We start from the raw sequence: 24,969 nt of genomic DNA, 5'->3' as shown, positions 1-24,969 counted from the left end.
AACAAAAACCTTTGAGTTCGATTTCATTCAGCTCAAGGGCATATCAAATTTACAGCATAACTCAAGGCGAGAAGGGCTATCTGTCAATAAAAACCTTCGAGTTCGATTCCATTCAACTCAAGGGTATATCAAATTTATAGCATATCTCAAGGAGATAAGGGTTATCTGTCAACAAACCTTTGAGTTCGATTACATTCAGCTCAAGGGCATATCAAATTTATAGATAACTCAAGGCGAGAAGGGCTATCTGTCAACAAAAAACCTTCGAGTTCGATTACATTCAGCTCAAGGGCATATCAAATTTACAGCATAGCTCAAGGAGAGAAGGGATATCTGTCAACAAAAAACCTTCGAGTTTGATTACATTCAACTCAAGGGCATATTAAAATTACAACATAGCCTAAGTCGAGAAAAACTTTTGACTTCTATTACATTCAGCTCAAGGGCATATCAAATTTACAACATAGCTCAAGGCGAGAAAGGCTATCTGTCAACAAAAACCTTCGAGTTCGATTCCATTCAGCACGATGACAGTAAGGAACTACTTTTCGGTTGAAGTTTAAACCATGGTCTTTAAGCCAAGAAGAAGACTTGGGTTAGTTGTGCTTTAGTGACAAGAAACTATCTCCCAGGAGCATATCTTAAGTCGAGAAAAGCTATCTATCAACAAAAACTTTCAAGTTCGATTCCATTCAGCTTGAGGGGCTATCAACCACATGGTAGTGTCGATGAACTACTTTCCAGTCGAATTTTCAAACCGAGGTCTTTAAACCGAGGAAAAGACCAAGGTTGACTACGATTTGGCAACAAGAAGCCACATTCTGAACTACGGTTTCAATTTCATGAAGAATGATATCATTTCAAGACTGACTCAACTTCACGACGGATGAGTCATCCACAGCTCAATTTAACAAAGAATTATTCCTCATTTCAATATCAGAGTCAATTTCAACACCAAAAAGGAGGATATTAGACTTAGAGACCCCTTCATACTGAACGAAAATTTGTGTCATTTTATCTTTGTCCTATTTTTTGTTACACGAAAAATGACAAAGAGGGGCAGCTGTAGACACTCATGTTTCGTCCGAGGTTTTTTTAATATCGTATAGTTTTAGAAAGAATTTTTGTTGTTGTTTTTTTAAACATATAGGTTTTTTTAAAATCGGTTTGAAACATATATATAATATATAATTTTTGAAAACAGTTTGAAAATATATATAATATATAGTTTTGAAAACATTTTTGAACACATATATATTATATAGTTTTGAAAATATTTTGAAAACATATATATAATATATAGTTTTTGAAAACATTTTGAAAAAATATATATAATATATAGTTTTTAAAAATATTTTGAATATATATATAATATATAATTTTGGAAAATATTTTTGAAAATGTATATAATATATAATTTTGAAAATAAATTATATAGTTTTAAAAACAACTTTTGAATATATATATATTATACGGTTTGAAAACAATTTTTAAAAGCATATATAATATATAGTTTTAAAAATGATTTTTATTTTTATTATATTAATATTTTTTTTATATTAATATTTTTTCTTTTTTTCTCCATTTTATTTCTCTGATTTTATTTTTTGTTTTTGTTTTGTTTAAGGTCAAATAAAGGTCCAAGTCAGGGCCTTCCTGACCCAGCAGGCCAAAATCGGGTCAAGCCCGAATACCCAGCAGACCCGATTCAACCCACACCCGATTAGGGTTTTTACCCTTAAGCATGGCGTCGCATGTTGTAGCGCGTGAAGCCACGCGCCAACAAGGTTCCAGTCACCGGCCGAAACATCCGGTCAAAAAACCCGGAACTACACCATCTCGGGGTTTTCGGTCAACTCACAAGTAACCAAGAATCCACTTCTTTCGGGGCTCAAAACGACCAAAACCGAGGCTATAAAAAGCCCAGTGAGGCCAAGCAACTGGAGCAAAATAACCAGCAAACAACGATCTGAAAAGCAACCTAGCAACAAGAGAAGAAGAAATACCAAGAAAAATACACCAAAATCCGAACCAAAATACCAATACTAAAACCAAGAAAATTGTTGAAAACAAGAACGAAAACTACCATGGAACATCGAGCAACCTAGCAAATAAGCAAGATACATAAGAAAATCCCTCGGATTTAGCTCGGGAGTGGAAGAGTCGCCGGAGAGCAAAGTGATTTTCATAGAAAAAAGGTAAAACCACATCTTTTCTTTTAGATCTACGATTGGAGAGTGGTTTTTAGGGCATTTGGGTTTAGGTTTCGGGTTCCCGGGGAAGGGAGGAGCATTTTTGGGAAGTTTAATTTTTTCCGGCCACAGGAGGCGGTGGCCGAAGTGGCGGCGAGTGGCAAAATTATGGTCGGGGAATGTGACCGACCTTCGACCGGTTGGCTCGAGTTAAGAGCTCTTTTTGGGGAGAGAAAAGATTTTTTTAGGTTTAAGGGTAAAATGAATTTTTTTTAGTTTTTGGGTTATATATAGCCGTGGGACTAGAGGGTAAATAGAAGATTTTTAAATTATTTCTGCAATCCTTGTATTTTTTATGCGTAATTCATTTTTGTCACATGTTGTGAATTTACCCTTGAATTTTGAATTGATTCGATTTAATCCCTCTTCATATTTTTATATTTATGCAATTAAGTCCTCCTAACCTTTTAATTTTTTTCTTGCAGCTAATTTATAGCATCAATTTGATCCATGAATTTCAATTTATTCGAATTTAGCCCTTTGAGTTTTTTTATTTCTTTTTTTTTTTGTGTTATTCTTTTATTTAATTTAACATTTATTTTTACCCTTCATTTTAAAAATTAAATTTTTTTACTCTTTTTATTATTTAATTTCTTTAAAATTTAAATTTTCTTCATTTCTTTTTTAAACCTTTTTTCAAACCATTTTCCCTCTTTTGATATAATATTTATTTATTTATTTTTATTTTACAATCTAACATTTTTTAGAGGTAATTTCATTCGATTAAAGGTAAGTACTTCGAATCAAGTTTTTAAATTTCAATTTCAATTTTATTTTTCGCAATTAAGACAACCGATAAATTAAAACGGTACCGAAAGGGCAGTTCAAGGGTGCTAATCCTTCCTTGACTGTAACCGACTCCCAAATTCGACATATTTCTGGTAAAACGTAGATCAGGTAAGATGGTGTCCGATCAACCTAAATATTTTTTTAAATGATCGGTGGCGGCTCTAACATATTTTATTTAAATCGAAGCCCAATTTCAAACCCACGCGAAAGACGGTTGCGACAATCACCATGTTAAATCGAGCCAACAGCTCACCAACATACTTCTTTTGACAAGACATATGCGTAGCTTCAATTCCCATAAAGTACTGAAGAAGCCCAAGATCTTTTAGGGTGCGTTTGGTTCACGGGAATGTAAGATTAACAGCGGGAATAAAATATTACCAGAGAATAGGATTACTGGGAATGTTGTATTTTGTGTTTGGTTGGTTTAGCAGGAATGTAAGATTACCGTGTTTGGTTAAAAGAATAAAAGATTATTGGAATGTATATTTGACCAAATTGTCCTTATTATATATTTGTATAATATTACAAATTGTAAAATATCTATATACTTTCTTTAAAAAATTAAATTCATAATATTTATATAATTTTTTTACAAAATTTAAAATATAAAAAATGTTTAATGAAAGGGTAAAAATTTTTTTAACCCCTGAACTTCATATAAAATTTTAATTATAGATTTTTTTAAAATCTAAAATAATTTAAGGATAAATTTATAATTTAACCTTCGTAGAATTTTTATTATTCAATGACAGAAGAAGAATATTTTGGAAAAAAAAATAAAAAAAATTATAGGCATTTTAGTCCAAAACGCCGGTAATGTTACAATATCTAAAGAAATGGAGGTAATGACATTCCCGGTAATATACCCTAAAAAATCTACTATTGGTAATAAAACATTACCGGGAATGAGATTTCCGGCCAACCAAACATGAGAATATGGAATTCTCATCCCATGGGAATCCCACAATCCTTGAACCAAACACCCCCTTAGAAGAAAAAAATTCATGAAGATCTTTGATAACCTAACCAACATGATTCTTAGATGAACCAGTTACTAAGATATCATCCAAGAATACAGCAACATATTTAATAACAGCATTAGAATGAAAAATGAAAAGAGAGTTGTCAACCTGTGATCAGCTAAATCCTAATGAATATAAGAAGTCACGTAATTTATGAAACTAGTTACGTGAAGCCTGACGAAGACCATACAATATATATCTTTTTCAGTTTGCAAACCAAGACCTCACCATTAGGTCCAACACGCTCAAAAACGTATAAACGAAGTCACAACCCCTTTGCCACGAGCAGGGTTTATAACGCTCAGTTGAACCATCAGAGTTATACTTGATTAGGAAAAGCCATTTGCATCCAATGGGCTTGCGATCCGGAGGAAGCGAGACAAGCTCCCGGGTGTTATTTGCCATTAAAGCTTTAAATTTTGTTTCAACCGCAGCTCGCCATTGCCCATCCTCTAAAGCAGCCTGCACAGACAGGGGAATATCATTAACAGTAGTTTGATAAACCTTGGGTTTGAATACCCCTGCCTTACGACGCGTAACCATGTGACGGGTTATTTCCAGCTCGCTCATGCATAGGAGCAACACAATCAGCTGCCGAAGGAGCAGCAGCAGCAGGGCCACACCCTTCACCAATAGATCCCATCCAATCTGACGGATATTATGGTGGACCGCTCTATCTTTGGGTTTTCACCATTGGACTCTTATTTTGGATACTTTGGACTGATTTCACTTGTAATGTTTTGTAATTTGGGTAATCTGGGCATGTAACAGAAATCAAATAACAAATTAGTTTTGATTTAATATTTAATTGTTATTATATATATTTATGTATGGGTGCGCATGTGCGTGTGCACGTTTGTAACATCTGTATAATCATACGTAAATAACATATATACACATATGATATATTATATAAAAATATGCGTAAGTATGATATAACAATAATATATATATTCACATGGATATGAACCACACGACAAGCATAACATACATACATAAACCATTTAACCCCATATGTATATATATGTGTATATTTACTAATAAATATTAACATCGTTATCAATAAATAAAACTAGAGATATATAAAATAAACTCGGTCAAAAACTCCGGACAAAAATGAGAATCCACGCTAGAAGCCGCCCCAACTTAAACCATGTACACTCATAAATCTCCGCAAGCTCCCTCTTGGAAACCCCTAAAGCAAATAAATCATACTTAGTCGCATTAAGTTAAAGTCCAGACATCTTATAAAATCTATCTAGAATACGCTTAATCCCACAAAAAGAGTCCAACGACCATCTTGAAAAAAAATGAGTAAATCATCAATGAAAGTAGACGTGTGTAATATCAATCCTCTTGTATTTCTGGTGAAATCTGAATAGTCCCTCCTTAGCACCAAGGTTCGAAAGGTTGGATAAAACGTTCATGACCATTACAAAGATATAAGGAGACAAATGTTTCCCTTGCCAAATTCCCCTTTCCCAGACTTATAAATCTATCTAGAATACGCTTAATCCCACAAAAAGGGTCCAACGACCTCTTGAAAAAAAATGAGTAAATCATCAATGAAAGTAGACGTGTGTAATATCAATCCTCTTGTATTTCTGGTGAAATCTGAATAGTCCCTCCTTAGCACCAAGGTTCGAAAGGTTGGATAAAACGTTCATGACCATTACAAAGATATAAGGAGACAAATGTTTCCCTTGCCAAATTCCCCTTTCCCCTTTAAAGTACCCAATGAAACTGTCATTAAAAAAGATAGAGAATCGGGTAGTGGAGATACAAATCTCAGTCCACCCAAAATCTTCTCGGCAAACCTATAGCATCCAGACCTCAAACACAACTCAATCTATCAAACGTACTTGTGAAGGTCAACTTTAATTGCGCATCTAGGAGAAAGAGTCATCCTCGCATACTCCCGAAAAATCTCATGTGCCAATAACGAATTATGCATAGGGATGGACATGTGATCCGGACCCGATGAGTTCCGAGTTGATTTGATCTTATTAGGTTGATTTTTTTTAAAAAAATCGGGTTCGGGTTGGATCGGATCGGGTTGAGTTTTTTTTTAATGTGTTGTTCGGATCGGGTTCGGGTTTAAGGTGAAAAATATCCGACCTGACCTCACTCAAAAAATATATAATTATACCTTAAATATGTAGGAATAATTACAATAATACCCTTTATATATTATTTTTTTCAATTAAGTCATTATTTTTATTGAATAAAAATATTTTTTTATTATTTCGGGTCGAGTCAGGTCGGGTCTCGAGTGGATGACTCCTTGTTCTCGGGTCAGGTAGACCAAAAACCCGACCCATACCCATCCCTAATTATCCATAATATCCCTACCTTGGACAAAGACCGATTGATTTAGAGAGATCATATCAGGAAAATAAATGGCCAAACGACTCACAAGAATCCAATAAATAATTATGTAAATAATACAACAATAAGAGATCGGTCTATAATCCTTCATATGACAGCAATTAAAGACTTCAACACAAACACCAAGGTAGTCCTTTTATTTTTTTAAAAAAAACTTTTAATACTTTTTTTAACTTTAACTTTAATTATTCTCTTTTTATTAGATTGATACTTTAACTCTTAAATTTATTATTTTTAATTTAATTATTTATTATTTTTGTTTTTATTTTAAGATTAAAACTTTACTATTCATAAAAAAATATCATCCAATAAATGTATGACATGTGATCTAATTCTTAATATCTTTTTAATTAAAAATGTAATCCTTAATTTTCTCAAAACCCCCTAAAATTCATACAATCTAAAAAAATCATCACTTAAAATCTTAAATCCTCGAATTCATAAATATCATATAATGAGAACGAATCAACCATTATTTTTTTCTAGAATAATTATAAGATAATATATATTCTAAAGATTCTCAATAATTTGATAATTAAAACTCATCATTCTTGCAGTCTCTAGTGCTCGAACTTGAAACCTTTAGAGATAACAATCATCACTTCAACCAATGAGGTAACTTGGTTTGTGCCCAGTGAATGATATAAAATTTTCAGATCAGGTGGAGGTGTAGAATTTTCAGGTCAGATTTGGGCAAGTACTCATCCCTAATATATATATATATATATATATATATATATTAGATTTGTTTTAATGTATATTTATGTATTGATTTAAAACACTTAAATAATACATTGTATAACTTAAATCTAAGGGTGCGTTTGGTTCACGGAATGTAAGATTACTAGTGGAAATAAAAGATTACCAGGGAATAGGATTACTGGGAATGTTGTATTTTGTGTTTGGTTGGTTTAGCAGGAATGTAAGATTATCGTGTTTAGTTAAAGGAATAAAAGATTATTGAATATATATTTGACCAAATGTCCTTATTATATATTTGTATATTACAAATTGTAAAATATTTATATTTTTTTAAAAAAATTAAATTCATAATATTTATATAATTTTTTTACAAAATTAAAAATATAAAAAAGGTTTAATGAAAGGGTAAACAAAATTTAATCTCTGAACTTCATATAAAATTTTAATTATAAACTTTTTTTTGTAAATCTAAAATAATTTAAGGATAAATTTGTAATTTAACCTTCTTAGAATTTTTATTATTCAATGACAGAAGAATGATATTTTTGAAAAAAAAATAAAAAAATAATTGCATTTTAGTCTAAAACGCCGGTAATATTACAATACCTAAGGGAAGGTAGGTAATGACATTCCCGGTAATATACTCCAAAAAATCTACTATTGGTAATAAAACCTCATTCCCGTCCAACCAATCCTTAAACCAAACACCCCTAAATGTTAAGTTTAGTCCGGTGGAAAAAGTGTGACCACTCATGCTTGAGTTCATTGGTTCTATTCTCTCAAATCTCAAAATTTTCTTCTCATTTATTTTCTCTTTAAACTGGTGGTGTGTGACACCTAATTGATAAAAAGATTAATTAAATTAAATATTAAAATTAATTAAAAATATCTAATCAAACGATGACACGTGTCATCGTTAAAATGTGTCAAAGTAATCGATTGACAAGTGGTATATTCTGATTGAATGATTTATTTTTTTAATTAAATTAAAACTAATAATAAATTGATAGAATATGTCACTACTGAGAATCAAATATATAATTATACAAATTTTATTAACTGTCACGTTAGTACTTCCTTTAAATATAAATAATAAGTTGTTATATTAAAACCAATTAAATAATTAAGTAGTCATACTGATAAAATTTTAAAAATGATAGTCATATTGACAATAATCTATAGTTAAGTGGTCATTTATATAGTTTACACAAAAATAATTTTATTCAAGTGAAAAATGATTGGGCCATTCCGGCTACGATGCATATAAATTGGCCCAAAACAACAAATTCTTCTCCAACGTTATCGAAAAAACACAGAACCCTCCACATTATCCCAGGCTTGAAGAAAATCTTCGAAAAAATGAAGCAAGGCCTTCTTCATGGAGTCCTTGCTATCTATCTCTACAACCTTTCCTCTCAATTTCCCACAAAATGCCAACAACCAAACACACTCCACGACTCGCACCAATCTCTGCTTCTCTTGACTCGGCCGACACTCAGCAGCTATCAGCGAGGGAGAGAAGGCAGCTAAGAAACGAAAGAAGGGAGAGAAAAAATCAGGGCACAATTGGAGAGAAGAAGTGGAAGAGAGGCTCATCAAAAAACCCAAGAAGAGATACACTTCTTGGACGGAGGAACTGAATCTCGATAACTTGGCTCTCTTGGGTCCTCAATGGTGGGTGGTTCGAGTCGCCCGGGTTAGAGGTCTCGAGACAGATGAGGTCATCGCTCGCTTACTCGCTAGGAACTTCCCGGACATCGAATTCAAGGTAAATGCATTGTTTGAAGACAAAAAATGCATTGGTTTGTTTGTCTAGCATTTTATTTATACGTTGGTACTTGTTTGAGGATTGAACTGAAACGTAATCGAGATTTGAGGGAACAATATCAATGATTCATTTTACATGTTTGTTTCTGCTCAATGTTGCTAAGAGACCAAGACACAACAACATAACCTTGGGCGCATAGTACTAAATTGAGGTTGCGGACGCCGTTGAGGATGTTCCGAAAGTTATGGCGTGAATTATTTCCTCAAAATAACTAAGTTTTTAAATTGTGGATACGCCGTGTCGAAGTGACATTGAAAAACGTTACGATGCGACCTGTGCATTTCGTTGCAGCGGCAATTTAATACCATGCTTGGGCTTGGTCTAGGCATTGGTTTTCTTCTCCATTGAACTTCTTTGTATGCACAAATGAAGGATTGCATAGGAAATTTTAGGCGTTATTGGTTAAGATATTGATGCATATATAATGTACTTACAGTGATTAGTTTTTTTTTTTGGCTCTTCAGATATATACCCCAACTGTTCAGGAGAAGAAGAAATTGAAAAATGGCTCGATATCAGTTAAACCAAAGCCCTTATTCCCAGGTTGTGTTTTCTTAAGATGTGTTTTGAACAAAGAGATTCATGACTTTATAAGGGAGGTCGACGGAGTTGGCGGTTTTGTTGGTTCAAAGGTTGGAAATACTGAGTCCTACCTTTCTTCCTTGTCGAAAATTGCTAAATTTTATAAAACCATAGGTTATTCATAACTTAATTGCTAATTGCTCTTGCACGGCTTTAAGAAAAAGACAAATAAACAAACCTAGGCCGGTGTCTGTTGATGACATGGAGGCAATCTTCAGGCAGGCCAAGGAAGAACAAGTAAAAGTTGATCAAGCATTTGAGAAGGAACAACAAGAAGAAAATGCTCTCATGTTTGATAAGACGAACTTACAATATAATGTAGATTCCAATGATGTTACAAGCTCCGTTTTGGACCCTAAGCCTAAACGACAAACTCAAAAGCATTCTGCAAGTGGAGCAAAGTATTCTAAGCTACTTGTCCCAGGTTCAAAGGTTCGAGTTTTGTCAGGGAATTTTGCTGAATTTGTTGGCAGCCTTAAGAAATTAAACCGCAAAACTGGAAAGGTATCGCATTCACAGCATGAACAAGTGAAGTTATGAAATCAGACATTGGCTAACATGCTTTTATGCTTTTTGGTGTGAACCTATACACTTTTTTGGTCTTAGTAACCTAAAACATCCTTTCTTGTGATAACGGTGAATGGTTGTCTTTGTCTATCAAATTAAAAGAGCTTTTTAAAATGAAAACATGTTTCTTGCAGGCAACTGTGGGATTTACAGTATTTGGGAAAGAAAGCTTAGTAGAGCTAGATGCCAAGGATATTGTTCTGGAAACAAAGTGAGATGAATGTGCTCTCTTGATAATCATTACGGTTAAAGGGTAAGATAATGGAACTCATGACCTTTCGTCATGGCTGCATGGGTACCTTTTCATAGACATTGTCTGGAGATTGTGGCATGGAAGTCCTAACGGACACCTTGTAATTGCTTGTAAGCTTTTGCAGATGATTCTCTTAGTTGCCTACTGTGTCAGTCGTACCTTATCTTTGGGTAATAGAAAAGTTTCTGAATAAACCCTTTCATGCATCACATTCATACTCACCCTCCAAGATGTATACATTTTTTTTGTGTACATACACTCGTAATTAGCCAAGTTATTTGAGAATAATTTTCCCTTTACAAGTATGCTTTACAACTTTATGCATTCAAACCCTTAATAGGTTAATAGAACAGGTTTCTAGAAGAGCCAACTGGATAAAACTTGAGAGTCATGAAGTTTCCCTTCTCTGATCTATATAGAACTTTGTGCTTGCTTATGCATATATATCTGAAGGTTTTTGAATAGTCTGGGCTGGGATGATTACAATGTAATATATGTTCAGATATCCTCTTAGTCTATTAACAACGTACACGCACTTACATGATCTATATAGAAATGAGGCCGCTCAATGAGTTCCAATATCTTGATATTTAAATGTGATTGATGTTAATACGAGTCTTCGAATTATATTTAAGAGCTATTTTAAGGCTTTGGAGACTTTGTGAGGCTTTAACAGCCTCGCTAAATAGCTGATGGCTAAGACTATATTGTCTGGGTTTAGTTACATGGTTTGCTCTGTCTTGGCTTAACAGTGGTCCTCCAATGATCCAGTTGTTAGTTGTTTGAAGGTTTCAGCCAAATTAAACGTGTCAGCTTCTACGAAATGATCTGTTCTCTGATCTAGACAGGACAACAATGTTACCTTTCACACTGTAGTTGGTATCTAATTTATGTCCATATTTAAATCTTTAACTGATAAGTAGCTACCTTCATTTGGCCTGCCTTTTTGTCTCATTTGTGGATTGCCAGAACATCATCAAGCCCCACTTCAAGTTACACATTCACTATCCTCTCAGCAGTTGATGAGGTTACTACTCTTTAGGTTGTGGGGAAAAATATGTGTTTCCCAAAACCCGTCATATAAATCAAAAGAAGGGTAAACGAAATCACCTTTGTGATTTGATATGTTAAAACCTTTAGATGCTATCACTTGATTTGCTTCGAATCTTTAAAAGTGTTGTCTTTTTGGAAAGACACGACCATCCGCTTCAAGTATTCACACTCAACGAACAAAGTCAATAGAAATACTAGTTCTAATTTGTTTTCTCAAAACAATTGTCACTATGAATTTAAATTCTCCATATTAAACTCCAATTCAATAATAACACTACTTGCTTCTTGTTCGATCTTAATGTGTGATCCTATAGGTTTAATTAATATTTATAGTGGGCTTAAATCACATTTGGTCTTACGTGTCATAATTGGCTTTTAACAAGTTTTTGAATAATTCTACCTAGGAGGAGGAGGTGTCAACTTCGAGTTTTTAACTATGTGATCTAGTTTTCAACTATTCAAATTAAATTAAATAAACCTCATAAACAGGGTAAAAGACTCAGCACAGCCAACCAAACGTGATAGGGTTTGGAACCTGACAAAACCAATTAAGCCAGTGGTCACAAGATTCAAACCTACAAAGTGAGTGGTCCCCTCCTTAGGGTTTGGAACCCTAAGCGCCAGTGCTTAGGGTTCTAACCTTTGTGTTTTGTTTTAGGGCAGTTATATGGTACAACAATTTAATATAAAATCAAGAAAAAAATACGACTAAAAATACTATAAAAAATATAATACTTTTTATTGAGCGTAACTTAAATTATTAATTTTTTTTAATATTTTTTGTATGCAAATTTTAATATTTTAGGTTGTAACTGAAAATATTATATTTTTATAATACTTTTAATTGAACCTAAATATTAAAAAATTAACATTTTAGATGCGTTCAACTAAAAATGTTTTACTTATTTATAATATTTTCGATTATATATTTTTTAACCTTCTATTAAGTTGCTGAACCGTAAAACCACTTTTTGGTTTTACCCAAAGTTCATTTGATAATCGGAACATGCCTTTGTTACTCTTAAGGGGGTGTTTGGTTCAAGGATTGTGGGATTCCCATGGGATGGGAATCCCACATTTCCATGTTTGGTTGGTCGGGAATCTCATTCCCGGTAATGTTTTATTACTAATAGTAGATTTTTTAGGGTATATTACCGGGAATGTCATTACCTCTCTTCCCTTAGGTATTGTAACATTACCGGTGTTTTGGACTAAAATGCCCTTAAATTTTTATTTTTTTTTCAAAAATATCATTCTTCTGTCATTGAATAATAAAAATTCTACGAATGTTAAATTATAAATTTATCCTTAAATTATTTTAGATTTACAAAAAACAAAATCTATAATTAAAATTTTATATGAAGTTCAGGGGTTAAAATTTTTTTTACCCTTTCATTAAATCTTTTTTATATTTTTAATTTTGTAAAAAAAGTATATAAATATTATGAATTTAATTTTTTAAAGAAAATATATAAATATTTGACAATTTGTAATATTATACAAATATATAATAAGGTCAATTTGGCCAAATATACATTCCAATAATCTTTTATTCATTTAACTAAGCACGGTAATCTTACATTCATGCTAAACCAACCAAACACAAAATACAACATTCACAGTAATCCTATTCCCTGATAATCTTTTATTCCCACTGATAATCTTTTATTTCCACTAATAATCTTACATTTTGTGAACCAATCGCACCTAAGTATATGTCATGTGTTTCTCTGTAAATAATAATATTATAACGCATCTATCAAAATAAACCATTTTCTATTAGAGAGCTGCCACGTTTCACCTTGGGAAATAAAGAAAAAATAAGTAAGGGCACTCTACGCTTTTTGCTCGTGGTTAGAACTTAAATTTATATAATTATTTAAACAATATTACTTAAATTATTTATTATTAATGAACCTATTAAGTGACATAAGTGATAGAAGAGAAAATTATTTTCCTTAGAGATTTCGGGCTCGAGTAACTGCATTTGTAGAGTGTGTGTACGTTGTCAATTAGTTAACAAAGTTATGAACATATATTGTATTATAATCACTCATATTATTCAAAAAAAGTTGATTTAAATTTAAATTATGGTCAAATTGATAAAATATGTAAATAATGCGGATTAAATATATAATTATATAAATTTAGTTAACTACACGTTGGCTCTTCCATAAAGTTTTAACGACAAGTTACTTGATTCGCATAATTTAAATAATAAAGTATGTGATTGATAAATCAAAAAATTAATGATCAACTTAAAATCCTCTCATAGTTAATTAGTCATAGGTATAATTTACTTAAAAAATCAGGGGCCAAGTGAAATCAAGCCTTTCCCATACGATGGTCACTCCATTAATTTATCATATATTTTTGAATCATCGGAATGATTACAATAAAATATATGATACATAGGATTACGAATTCAAAGTTTGAGTACTTATTTCATCCGAATATGTTTACTTGTTCACGTATACAAATTGAAGTATATTTTTATGTCTCTGTCAGATACAGATGTTAAATAAAAGTACACTGAATGTTCATAATGTAAATGTTTAGTGTCTTGTGTATTTTGGAGCACTTGGATTTAATTAGGCCTGACGTCCTTAACGTACACCCAAAATATGGAGTAAACTTGGTGGCATTGTTCTTCTCTCAACTCAAATAACACTCAAAAGAAATGAGTGTTTCAAAGCAAATGTTTGCTTGGGATGTCTAAAAGTGAATGAAATTATCCACTATTTATAGGCTAAATAGTGAGGGCAAAATAGTCATTTCCAAAGCACAATTTAATTATATTAAACATAGAATTAAAAGCCTTTAAAAGACATTTACTAATTGAGCATTACAAATATTCCCCCACTAATACGAAAGAATTATTTCATAAAGATGAGAGCAATGAAGTTAAAACACGAGAAGAGCAATAGCGAGATTAGTTGCTTAAGCACTAGTGAATGTATCTTGAACTAGTACATAGTGATGATGAGCAATTTTTTTCTTAGATAAGTGAAATTAGTCTTGAACTTTCTACATAAGGTTAAACTCATAACACAAGACTGACCCCTTCATCCACCAAAGTCCTCGATGCGTCTACAAAGAGTATATACAAGAGTGTATATATTTTTAGCCCTTTTTCCTCGGGATTCTAATAAGTGTACTTGTAACATCCTCCATGTCGGGTGAGTGATTGATTTGCAAAGTTTCAACATTTGGGGATTAAAGCAGAATGATTATATAGTTTAAAAATAAAGGTTAGTAAATATGAAATGAAGGTAGGGACCAAATGGTCATTGGTAAGGAAAATTTAATTAAAATAAAATGTTATGGGGTATATATGATACCCACGTGTGATTTTAGGTTCCAGAACCTCCCATTTCTTCTTCATTCTTCCTTACTTTCTCCTCTTACTCCTCCAACCGTGGGCTTGCAATTATAGGTAAGAAACTGAACTTGGTAGTTTCTTGGATTGTTAAGATTGAAAATGAAAGTTGGTATGTTATATAAGATAAAGGAAACCTTATATGACATTAAAACAACAAGATAAGTGATTTAGAGAATGATTTGGAAAATGAGTTTTTAGATGAAATATTGATAGGAATGAGTTTTGATGTTTGAATCAGATTTTTTGACTTGTCAATAAGCTAATTAAGAAGTATGAAGTAATAGAATTGAAATTAGAACAAGTTGAAATTGGAGTAAGATTCTTCAATTCTATATGGATGAGGAGTTTTCTTAGTTTTAGAGGTATTGAATGGTTAATAATTAGTTTAAGTAAGTGTATGAGAGCTAAGAGTGTTAAAGGGATTGAAATAAGTATGTTTGAGCTGAAATTAGATGATTTCCGGGCTCAAATAGGATTTCTGGGTTGGGGGAATCGGTACCCATTCAAGGGGAACCGATACCCCTTCAACGAAATGAATTTCCAGAATGCAAGAGGGGAATCGATACCCCAAGGGGGGAACCGATACCCCCTCATCGTATATGAAATTCCAGATTGCTTGAGGGGAATCGATACCCCCAGGGGGGGGAACCGATTCCCCCATGAGAAAAAGAAGAAGAAAGAAAAGAAAGCAAGACTAAGCTATAAATTCTTTAAATTAGTAAGCTATTAAAGCTTAATTGCAAGACATAGACATCTGATGATCATCTTAAAAATTATGTTTATGTAGATACCGAGCCTACTCGAGTTCGGGAACAATCTACAAGTAGGATCGATCGAGGAAAAGGCAAAGAAGTATAGGTGAGTGCATATGCATAGCATGAATATAGTAGTATATTCAGTTCTAGACTTGTGATAAGTCTAGATTTCATATTTTGACCTATGATTACATTCCATATTATGATACATGACATGAATTTGTATTAAATGTATTACATGACATGAATTCATATTATATGTATTACATGACATGATTATGCAGAAAAGTTATATGCACTATGTGATAAAGGTATGTAAATGATATGCCTATGTGTTAAAGGTATGGAAATACTATGTCTACGCGATATGAACTACGGGAAATGTATAAGCCCATGTTAGGTAGATGAGAACTATAGGTATAGTTGGCATGCCAAGGGTAGAGGGTATACTCGGTTCTTTAGGACATATGTATATCTTTTGGAACCTGTGTGAAGTCTTGAAAGACACATACTTGATCCATAGTATATGTATATGATTCTTAAGGAATTCTACGTGGTCCTTATGGACATAATTCTACGGGCACTTCGGTGCAATTCTACGGGCACTTCGGTGCAATTCTACGGGCACTTCGGTGCATTTATACGAGCTGTGGTGACAGCATAGTGCACAACCTCACATTACTCAAATACCTTAGGTTCTCAATATGCTATCATGGGCCAATAAACTTATTAATACTGAATAATGAATGTTACAGTCATACGCTTACAGGTATGGATATTGATGAAGTATACTACATTGATTAGTTACATGTTTGCATCTCATCTCATATGATCCTGACATTTTCATTACATTACATTGCCTTATTATTGTTGCCTCACTAAGTCGATGACTTAGCGTGTGAGTGTTTCACACGTAGGATCCGAGGAAAATAGAAGAGACAGGCGAAGCAGCTTGACAGTATTACTCCTGCAACCATCAGATCAGAAGCAACTTATCAGTAGGTTATTTTGTTATGTAAATAACAGTTGGCATGTAATTAAAGAGTTAAGTTGTGTATGCTCTGAATATTTTTTGTAAACTTATATTACAGTATGTATATTATTGTATTTTCTTAATACAAGTCCCAATATTTTACTATTATTTATTAAGAGTTGTGTTTTAAAGTCAATGTAGTATCTCTGACTCATATCCGGGTCGGGTATGGGTTGGGGGTGTTACATTTAATGGTATCAGAGCTATGGTTTAGCCGATTCTAGGCATAAACCAGAGTCTATGGAGTCTTTAAATGGAATACATGCCAACAAATAGTGAGAACTTCTGATCTGGTATAGTATGAGTATGCTGTTTTGTTAATAGGATAATGTGTTTATTCTTATTAGATGTCCGGACATAATAGCTCCCGAAGTGAAGCGGGAGAAGATAGGCATGCTGAAAGCAGTAATTCACCTGCCCTGGCCAGGCAAGGTGAAGAACAGGCATCTCAAGGAGTGCCTGTGCAAGATCAAGATACGTTCTTCAGAACGTTAGACTCTATTCTGACGCGTCTTCAACCTCCTGCTCCACTAACTCCAAGAATTAATGTAGCAAAAGAGTTGAGAAGTTTAGGAGCTCCCGAATTTAAGGGAGAAGCTGAGGAAGGTCCGGTGTCAGCGGATCTTTGGTTGAATGATTTGAAAATCATGTTAGATGGTCTCCACTGTTCCGAAGTGGAGAAATTAGATGGAGCTGTGTCTTTATTAAGGGGTCAGGCGAGGATATGGTGGACGAATGTCACCATGAGGATGTCAACCGACCGGTTGACTTGGTCTTTGTTTTTAGAAGAATTTAAAAACAAGTATATTGGAGATCAGTTTATCCGACAAATGAAGCAGGAATTTATGAATTTGAAGCAGATGAGCCGCTCTGTGTATGAGTACGAATGTGAGTTTAATAAGCTGAGCAGGTTTGCAGCTGAGCTTGTGCCTACTGAAAAAGATGCTTGCGAGTGGTTCGTGGAGGGCTTGCGCCCTAGACTTAAAGAAATGTTGATAGTATTAAACCTGTCCTCGTTCCAGGAGGTGATCAATCGTGCAAAAGCTCTTGAAAGGGCTCAGAATGAAAGATTTGGGGACTCGAGAGTTCAGACATCAAAGAGGACGACTACTTATTCTGGTTCAACACCAACAAAAAGGGGAAGAGACTCGGGATTTCGATCACAAACTAGATCAGAATCAGTTGCATCGTCTGCTAGGGGAGCAAGTCAGGCAAGACCTAGACAGATGCAGTCAGTAGAATCTGGTGCTGGGAGATCTACTCCGGGTCAAAGGAAACATTGTGAGCACTGCGGAAAACCCATTATGGGATTGTCGTATGGCAGCTGGGACTTGTTTTCGATGCGGGGATGCTGGACATTTTGTCCGGGATTGTCCCTTGATTGTTGGTGAGCCGGCACCATCTGGAAGAGCTGGTTCTTTCTCACAAAGGGGACGAGGAAGAGGCAGAGGAAGGAACCCGTCTGAATTCTCTGCTCAACCTGAAGTTCGATCCACTGCTCGAGTATACAACCTACAGACAAGTGAAGACCGTGATGACCCTGATATTATAGCAGGTACTTTTCAGTTGTATGATAAATTAGTATTGGTACTGATTGATCCGGGTTCTAATTATTCTTATATTACAAGTAAGTTAGTAAAGGAGTTGGGGATTCCTTAGAAGCTACGAGTAATGAGAATATAGTAACAACTCCGTTAGGCCAGAGTGCCCGGGTGAATAAAGTTTGTAAGGGTGTCCCATAAAGATTCAGGGAATTGAATTCCCTGCTAATCTGATGGAATTACCCTTTGACGAGTTTGAAGTGATTCTGGGAATGGATTGGTTGTTCCGGTATTATGGAGATGTTAGTTGCAGATTGAAAAAGGTAACTCTGAAAAGTCCAGACGGAATAGAGATAAGTGTGAACAGTGAAAAGTTTAATCCGTTAGCGAATGTAATATCAGTGATGTCTGCCAAGAAATTATTGCTACAAGGATGTCAGGGTTTTCTGGCAAATGTGATTGATTCAAGAGCTCAAGAGAAAAGGTTAGAGGAAATTCCAATAGTTCGAGAGTTCCCTGATGTTTTTCCTGCTGAATTGCCAGGATTACCTCCGGATAGAGAGGTAGAATTCCAAATAGAAATAATGCCGGGAACAGCTCCGATTGCAATGGCACCTTATCGAATGGCTCCGAAAGAATTGCAAGAGTTAAAGAATCAATTACAAGAATTGCTAGAGAAGGGATTTATCCAACCAAGTGTATCGCCTTGGGGAGCTCCGGTGTTATTTGTTAAAAAGAAGGATGGATCAATGCGTCTTTGCATTGACTATCGACAGCTCAATAAGGTGACCATCAAGAACAAGTATCCCCTTCCGCGCATTGATGACTTGTTTGATCAACTAAAAGGAGCTTCAGTATTTTCAAAGATTGATCTACGTTCGGGTTATCATCAATTGAAGATCCAGGAGAAAGATACTCCGAAGACAGCTTTCAGAACGAGATATGGTCATTATGAATTCATCGTAATGCCATTCGGAGTAACGAATGCACCTGCTGCTTTCATGGATCTTATGAACAGGATTTTTCAGCCCTACTTGGACCAGTTTGTTGTTGTCTTTATTGATGACATACTGGTGTACTCGAAATCCCCTGAAGAGCATAGCACACATCTGAGGATCGTTTTGCAAATTTTAAGAGATAAAAAAGTTGTATGCCAAATTGTCCAAATGTGAGTTCTGGTTAAAGGAAGTAATTTTCCTGGGGCATGTGATCTCGGCAGTTGGGATTAGAGTAGACCCTCAGAAAGTTAAAGCTATAATGGATTGGGAAGTTCCTAAGAATGTGTCTGAAGTTCGGAGTTTTCTTGGACTTGCCGGTTATTATCGAAGATTCGTTAAGAATTTTTCTATGATTGTGCTGCCTTTAACAAATCTAATGAGAAAGAACGTACCATTTGTTTGGACTTCTGGATGTCAAGAAAGCTTCGAAGTTTTAAAGAGAATTCTGACGGAAACTCCGATATTGGTTCAACCGGAATCTGGCAAGAATTTTTTGTAGTATATAGTGACGCATCCCATAACGGGTTGGGGTGTGTACTAATGCAAGAAGGAAAAGTGGTAGCGTACGCATCGAGACAGTTGAAACCACATGAAAGGAATTACCCCACGCATGATCTAGAAATGGCTGCTGTAGTATTCGCTCTCAGGATTTGGCGTCATTATCTTTATGGGGAGCGTTGTTACTTATATACGGATCATAAGAGCCTGAAGTACCTGATGACTCAAAAAGAATTGAATTTGAGGCAACGTAGATGGGTAGAGTTCTTAAAGGATTACGATGTGATAATTGACTATCATCCCGGAAAGGCTAATGTGGTAGCAGAGATGCTCTGAGTAGAAAGACGTTTGCAGCTTTACGAGCTATGGATGCAAGGTTATCTTTAACGGGAGACGGTGGTCTTTGTGCAGAATTAACCCTTAGACCAACATGGTTGGAACAAATAGGAGAATTGCAAGGTAAGGATGAAATGTGTTTGAAAAGAATTGAGCAAGTAAAGAACAAAGAGATTAAAGACTTTGAGATTAAGTCAGATGGAAATCTTTATTGTAAAGGAAGAATTGTAATACCCGACAATGACGACTTGAAGAAGGAGATATTAACAGAGGCTCATTGCAGTCCGTTAACGATGCACCCGGGTGGAACCAAGATGTATATGGATTTGAAGGATCGATTTTGGTGGTCAGGGATGAAGCGAAGCATCACAGAATTTATGTCTAAATGTTTGATATGTCAACAAGTCAAAGCCGAGCATCAAGTTCCATCAGGATTATTGCAACCGCTTTTCATTCCTCAATGGAAGTGGGAAAATGTTACGATGGATTTTGTTTCGGGGTTACCCTTGACTCCGAACAAAAGAGAATCAATATGGGTAATTGTTGATCGATTAACTAAGTCAGTGCATTTCCTCCCTGTTAGAACGGATTTCTCTATGGAAAAGTATGCAGAGCTGTATATTAGAGAAGTTATTAGATTGCATGGAGTACCTGTTTCCATAGTCTCTGATCGGGACCCTCGATTCACTTCTAGATTCTGGAAATCTTTGCATGGAGCGTTGGGGACTCGTTTAAACTTTAGTACGGCTTTTCATCCTCAGACTGATGGGCAATCAGAGAGAACTATTCAGATATTGGAAGATATGTTGAGAGCGTGCGTAATGGAATTTAAAGGATCATGGGAAAAGTATTTACCGCTGGCAGAGTTCGCTTACAACAATAGTTATCAGTCTAGTATAAATATGGCCCCCTATGAAGCATTATATGGAAGAAAATGTCGTACTCCATTAAATTGGTATGAACTCAAAGACCGAAGTGTTCTTGGTCCGGATTTAATTCAAGATGTAGAACAGAAAGTTCGAGAAATTCAGCATAACCTCAAGTGGCCTCTGATCGGCAAAAGTCCTATTCTGATCTTAAGAGGAAAGAAATTGAATTTCAAGTTGGAGATAAGGTGTTTTTAAAAGTGTCTCCATGGAAGAAGGTGTTGAGATTTGGTCGGAAAGGAAAATTGAGTCCTCGGTTTATTGGACCATATGAGATTGTAAAGAGTAGGACCAGTAGCATATCAGCTAATTTTACCACCTGAGATGGAAAAGATACATGATGTTTTTCACGTTTCAATGCTTCGAAGATATAGATCTGACCCTTCTCATATCGTGACCCCAGAAGAGATTGAGGTTCGTCCTGACTTGACATATGAGAAAGAACCGATTCAAATCTTAGCACATGAAGTTAAGCAATTGAGGAACAAGACCATTCCTTTGGTCAAAGTGTTGTGGAGAAATCACAAAGTAGAAGAAGCAACATGGGAGCGTGAAGAAGATATGCGACATCAATACCCTCATTTGTTCGTGCAATGAAAATTCGAGGACGAATTTTCTTAAGGGGGAGAGATTTGTAACATCCTCCATGTCGGGTGAGTGATTGATTTGCAAAGTTTCAACATTTGGGGATTAAAGCAGAATGATTATATAGTTTAAAAATAAAGGTTAGTAAATATATGAAATGAAGGTAGGGACCAAATGGTCATTGGTAAGGAAAATTTAATTAAAATAAAATGTTATGGGGTATATATGATACCCACGTGTGATTTTAGGTTCCAGAACCTCCCATTTCTTCTTCATTCTTCCTTACTTTCTCCTCTTACTCCTCCAACCGTGGGCTTGCAATTATAGGTAAGAAACTGAACTTGGTAGTTTCTTGGATTGTTAAGATTGGAAATGAAAGTTGGTATGTTATATAAGATAAAGGAAACCTTATATGACATTAAAACAACAAGATAAGTGATTTAGAGAATGATTTGGAAAATGAGTTTTTAGATGAAATATTGATAGGAATGAGTTTTGATGTTTGAATCAGATTTTTTTGACTTGTCAATAAGCTAATTAAGAAGTATGAAGTAATAGAATTGAAATTAGAACAAGTTGAAATTGGAGTAAGATTCTTCAATTCTATATGGATGAGGAGTTTTCTTAGTTTTAGAGGTATTGAATGGTTAATAATTAGTTTAAGTAAGTGTATGAGAGCTAAGAGTGTTAAAGGGATTGAAATAAGTATGTTTGAGCTGAAATTAGATGATTTCCGGGCTCAAAATAGGATTTCTGGGTTGGGGGAATCGGTACCCATTCAAGGGGAACCGATACCCCTTCAACGAAATGAATTTCCAGAATGCAAGAGGGGAATCGATACCCCCAGGGGGGAACCGATACCCCCTCATCGTATATGAAATTCCAGATTGCTTGAGGGGAATCGATACCCCCAGGGGGGGAACCGATTCCCCCATGAGAAAAAGAAGAAGAAAGAAAAGAAAGCAAGACTAAGCTATAAATTCTTTAAATTAGTAAGCTATTAAAGCTTAATTGCAAGACATAGACATCTGATGATCATCTTAAAAATTATGTTTATGTAGATACCGAGCCTACTCGAGTTCGGGAACAATCTACAAGTAGGATCGATCGAGGAAAAGGCAAAGAAGTATAGGTGAGTGCATATGCATAGCATGAATATAGTAGTATATTCAGTTCTAGACTTGTGATAAGTCTAGATTTCATATTTTGACCTATGATTACATTCCATATTATGATACATGACATGAATTTGTATTAAATGTATTACATGACATGAATTCATATTATATGTATTACATGACATGATTATGCAGAAAAGTTATATGCACTATGTGATAAAGGTATGTAAATGATATGCCTATGTGTTAAAGGTATGGAAATACTATGTCTACGCGATATGAACTACGGGAAATGTATAAGCCCATGTTAGGTAGATGAGAACTATAGGTATAGTTGGCATGCCAAGGGTAGAGGGTATACTCGGTTCTTTAGGACATATGTATATCTTTTGGAACCTGTGTGAAGTCTTGAAAGACACATACTTGATCCATAGTATATGTATATGATTCTTAAGGAATTCTACGTGGTCCTTATGGACATAATTCTACGGGCACTTCGGTGCAATTCTACGGGCACTTCGGTGCAATTCTACGGGCACTTCGGTGCATTTATACGAGCTGTGGTGACAGCATAGTGCACAACCTCACATTACTCAAATACCTTAGGTTCTCAATATGCTATCATGGGCCAATAAACTTATTAATACTGAATAATGAATGTTACAGTCATACGCTTACAGGTATGGATATTGATGAAGTATACTACATTGATTAGTTACATGTTTGCATCTCATCTCATATGATCCTGACATTTTCATTACATTACATTGCCTTATTATTGTTGCCTCACTAAGTCGATGACTTAGCGTGTGAGTGTTTCACACGTAGGATCCGAGGAAAATAGAAGAGACAGGCGAAGCAGCTTGACAGTATTACTCCTGCAACCATCAGATCAGAAGCAACTTATCAGTAGGTTATTTTGTTATGTAAAATAACAGTTGGCATGTAATTAAAGAGTTAAGTTGTGTATGCTCTGAATATTTTTTGTAAACTTATATTACAGTATGTATATTTATTGTATTTTCTTAATACAAGTCCCAATATTTTACTATTATTTATTAAGAGTTGTGTTTTAAAGTCAATGTAGTATCTCTGACTCATATCCGGGTCGGGTATGGGTTGGGGGTGTTACAGTACTAGAAAAATGGCCCAACATTTTTCATAGAATGTGGCTAATCCTTCTCACTTACGTAGGTTATTTCATCAGACCTATCTCAACATAAATCACTCAAACTGAGCTATGAAATAATTAAGAGTTTTTACAACAGCTCAACCTCGCAATAGGTAAGGTGAATTTATTCAAGTTCGTTTTAAATGAATCACCCAAACTCTGGGATAAGAAAGCATTAAGAATAAATATTCAACCTCATTATTCGGTGAATTCAATATGTCCTTCTCACTGGGAACTCTCATTCAATATGTCATTCTCACTAGGAACTCCCAAACTCTTGGGTCTGAATTCATTAAGAGTTTAATAAAACTCATCCTCTCAAGCGATAATTTCACCTAGTCCCTCGCTATTAGAACTACCCACTCAACACTGGTTATGAACTTATTAAGAATATATATTTAACCAAAATCGGTAAATTCATTAAGTCTTTCTCACTAAGACTACCCAAAGCCTGAGCTATGGATTTATTAATAGCAATTAAACTCATCTTGTTCATGTACATTATTCGTCATAGGGATAGATGGGTAGAAATGTACACTATGAATCTTTCCATGGCTTCGTTTGACCATATTGAACTTAGAAAACTAAGTTGGGTATCCACCATGAATTCCTTCACAAATGAGCTTTAAACCCATCATCCTCAACGAATCAAGAACCAATTTTTGACTTAACCCTTTTATAAGTGGACCAACTAGGTTCATCTCTAAATTTAATTATCATTTAAGATACACCCACATTTCTAACATTTTAAGATATAAATATATCCATAAGTATCTTGGATAGTGTGTAAACAAATTCTCTTGCTCATTTACTTATTCATACTTGAGTAAAATTTGTTATTAGTTTTAACTACAAAACTATACTTTAACAAACTCAAATTTTGTTCACACATTATTTTATTCTCAAACGAGTATGAAATTCCTTATATCTCATTTAGTCCTCCACGACCTTTTCTCATTCAAAAGGAATTTTTATTTTTTCCTAACTCTTCATAAGAAGTGTTTAGGAAATTATGAATATTATGAAAAAATTTATTGGGAGTTTTCAACTTTTCCTAACAACAGGAAAAATTGATCTCAAGTTTAAAACAAGAGATTTCAACACAAATTCTGAAATAGATAATTTATTTTCTTTTCTCTACTTAGGAAAATCACTCGAAGAGATTTAATAGCTACAACAAACTTTTA

The 24,969-nt window shown here is 34.5% G+C and overlaps 1 pseudogene; it reads left to right on the top strand.

Moving 5' to 3' along the window:
• Nucleotides 1–8,515: 8,515 nt before the first annotated feature.
• LOC120137350 lies at nt 8,516–10,688 on the top strand (annotated as a pseudogene).
• Nucleotides 10,689–24,969: the final 14,281 nt, after the last annotated feature.

This window comes from Hibiscus syriacus, unplaced genomic scaffold (genome assembly GCF_006381635.1).
Source record: "Hibiscus syriacus cultivar Baekdansim isolate YM2019G1 unplaced genomic scaffold, ASM638163v2 tig00110656_pilon, whole genome shotgun sequence".
NCBI lineage: Eukaryota > Viridiplantae > Streptophyta > Magnoliopsida > Malvales > Malvaceae > Hibiscus > Hibiscus syriacus.
Note: the sequence above shows the minus strand (reverse complement) of the source record. Positions and strands in the feature narration are given on the sequence as shown.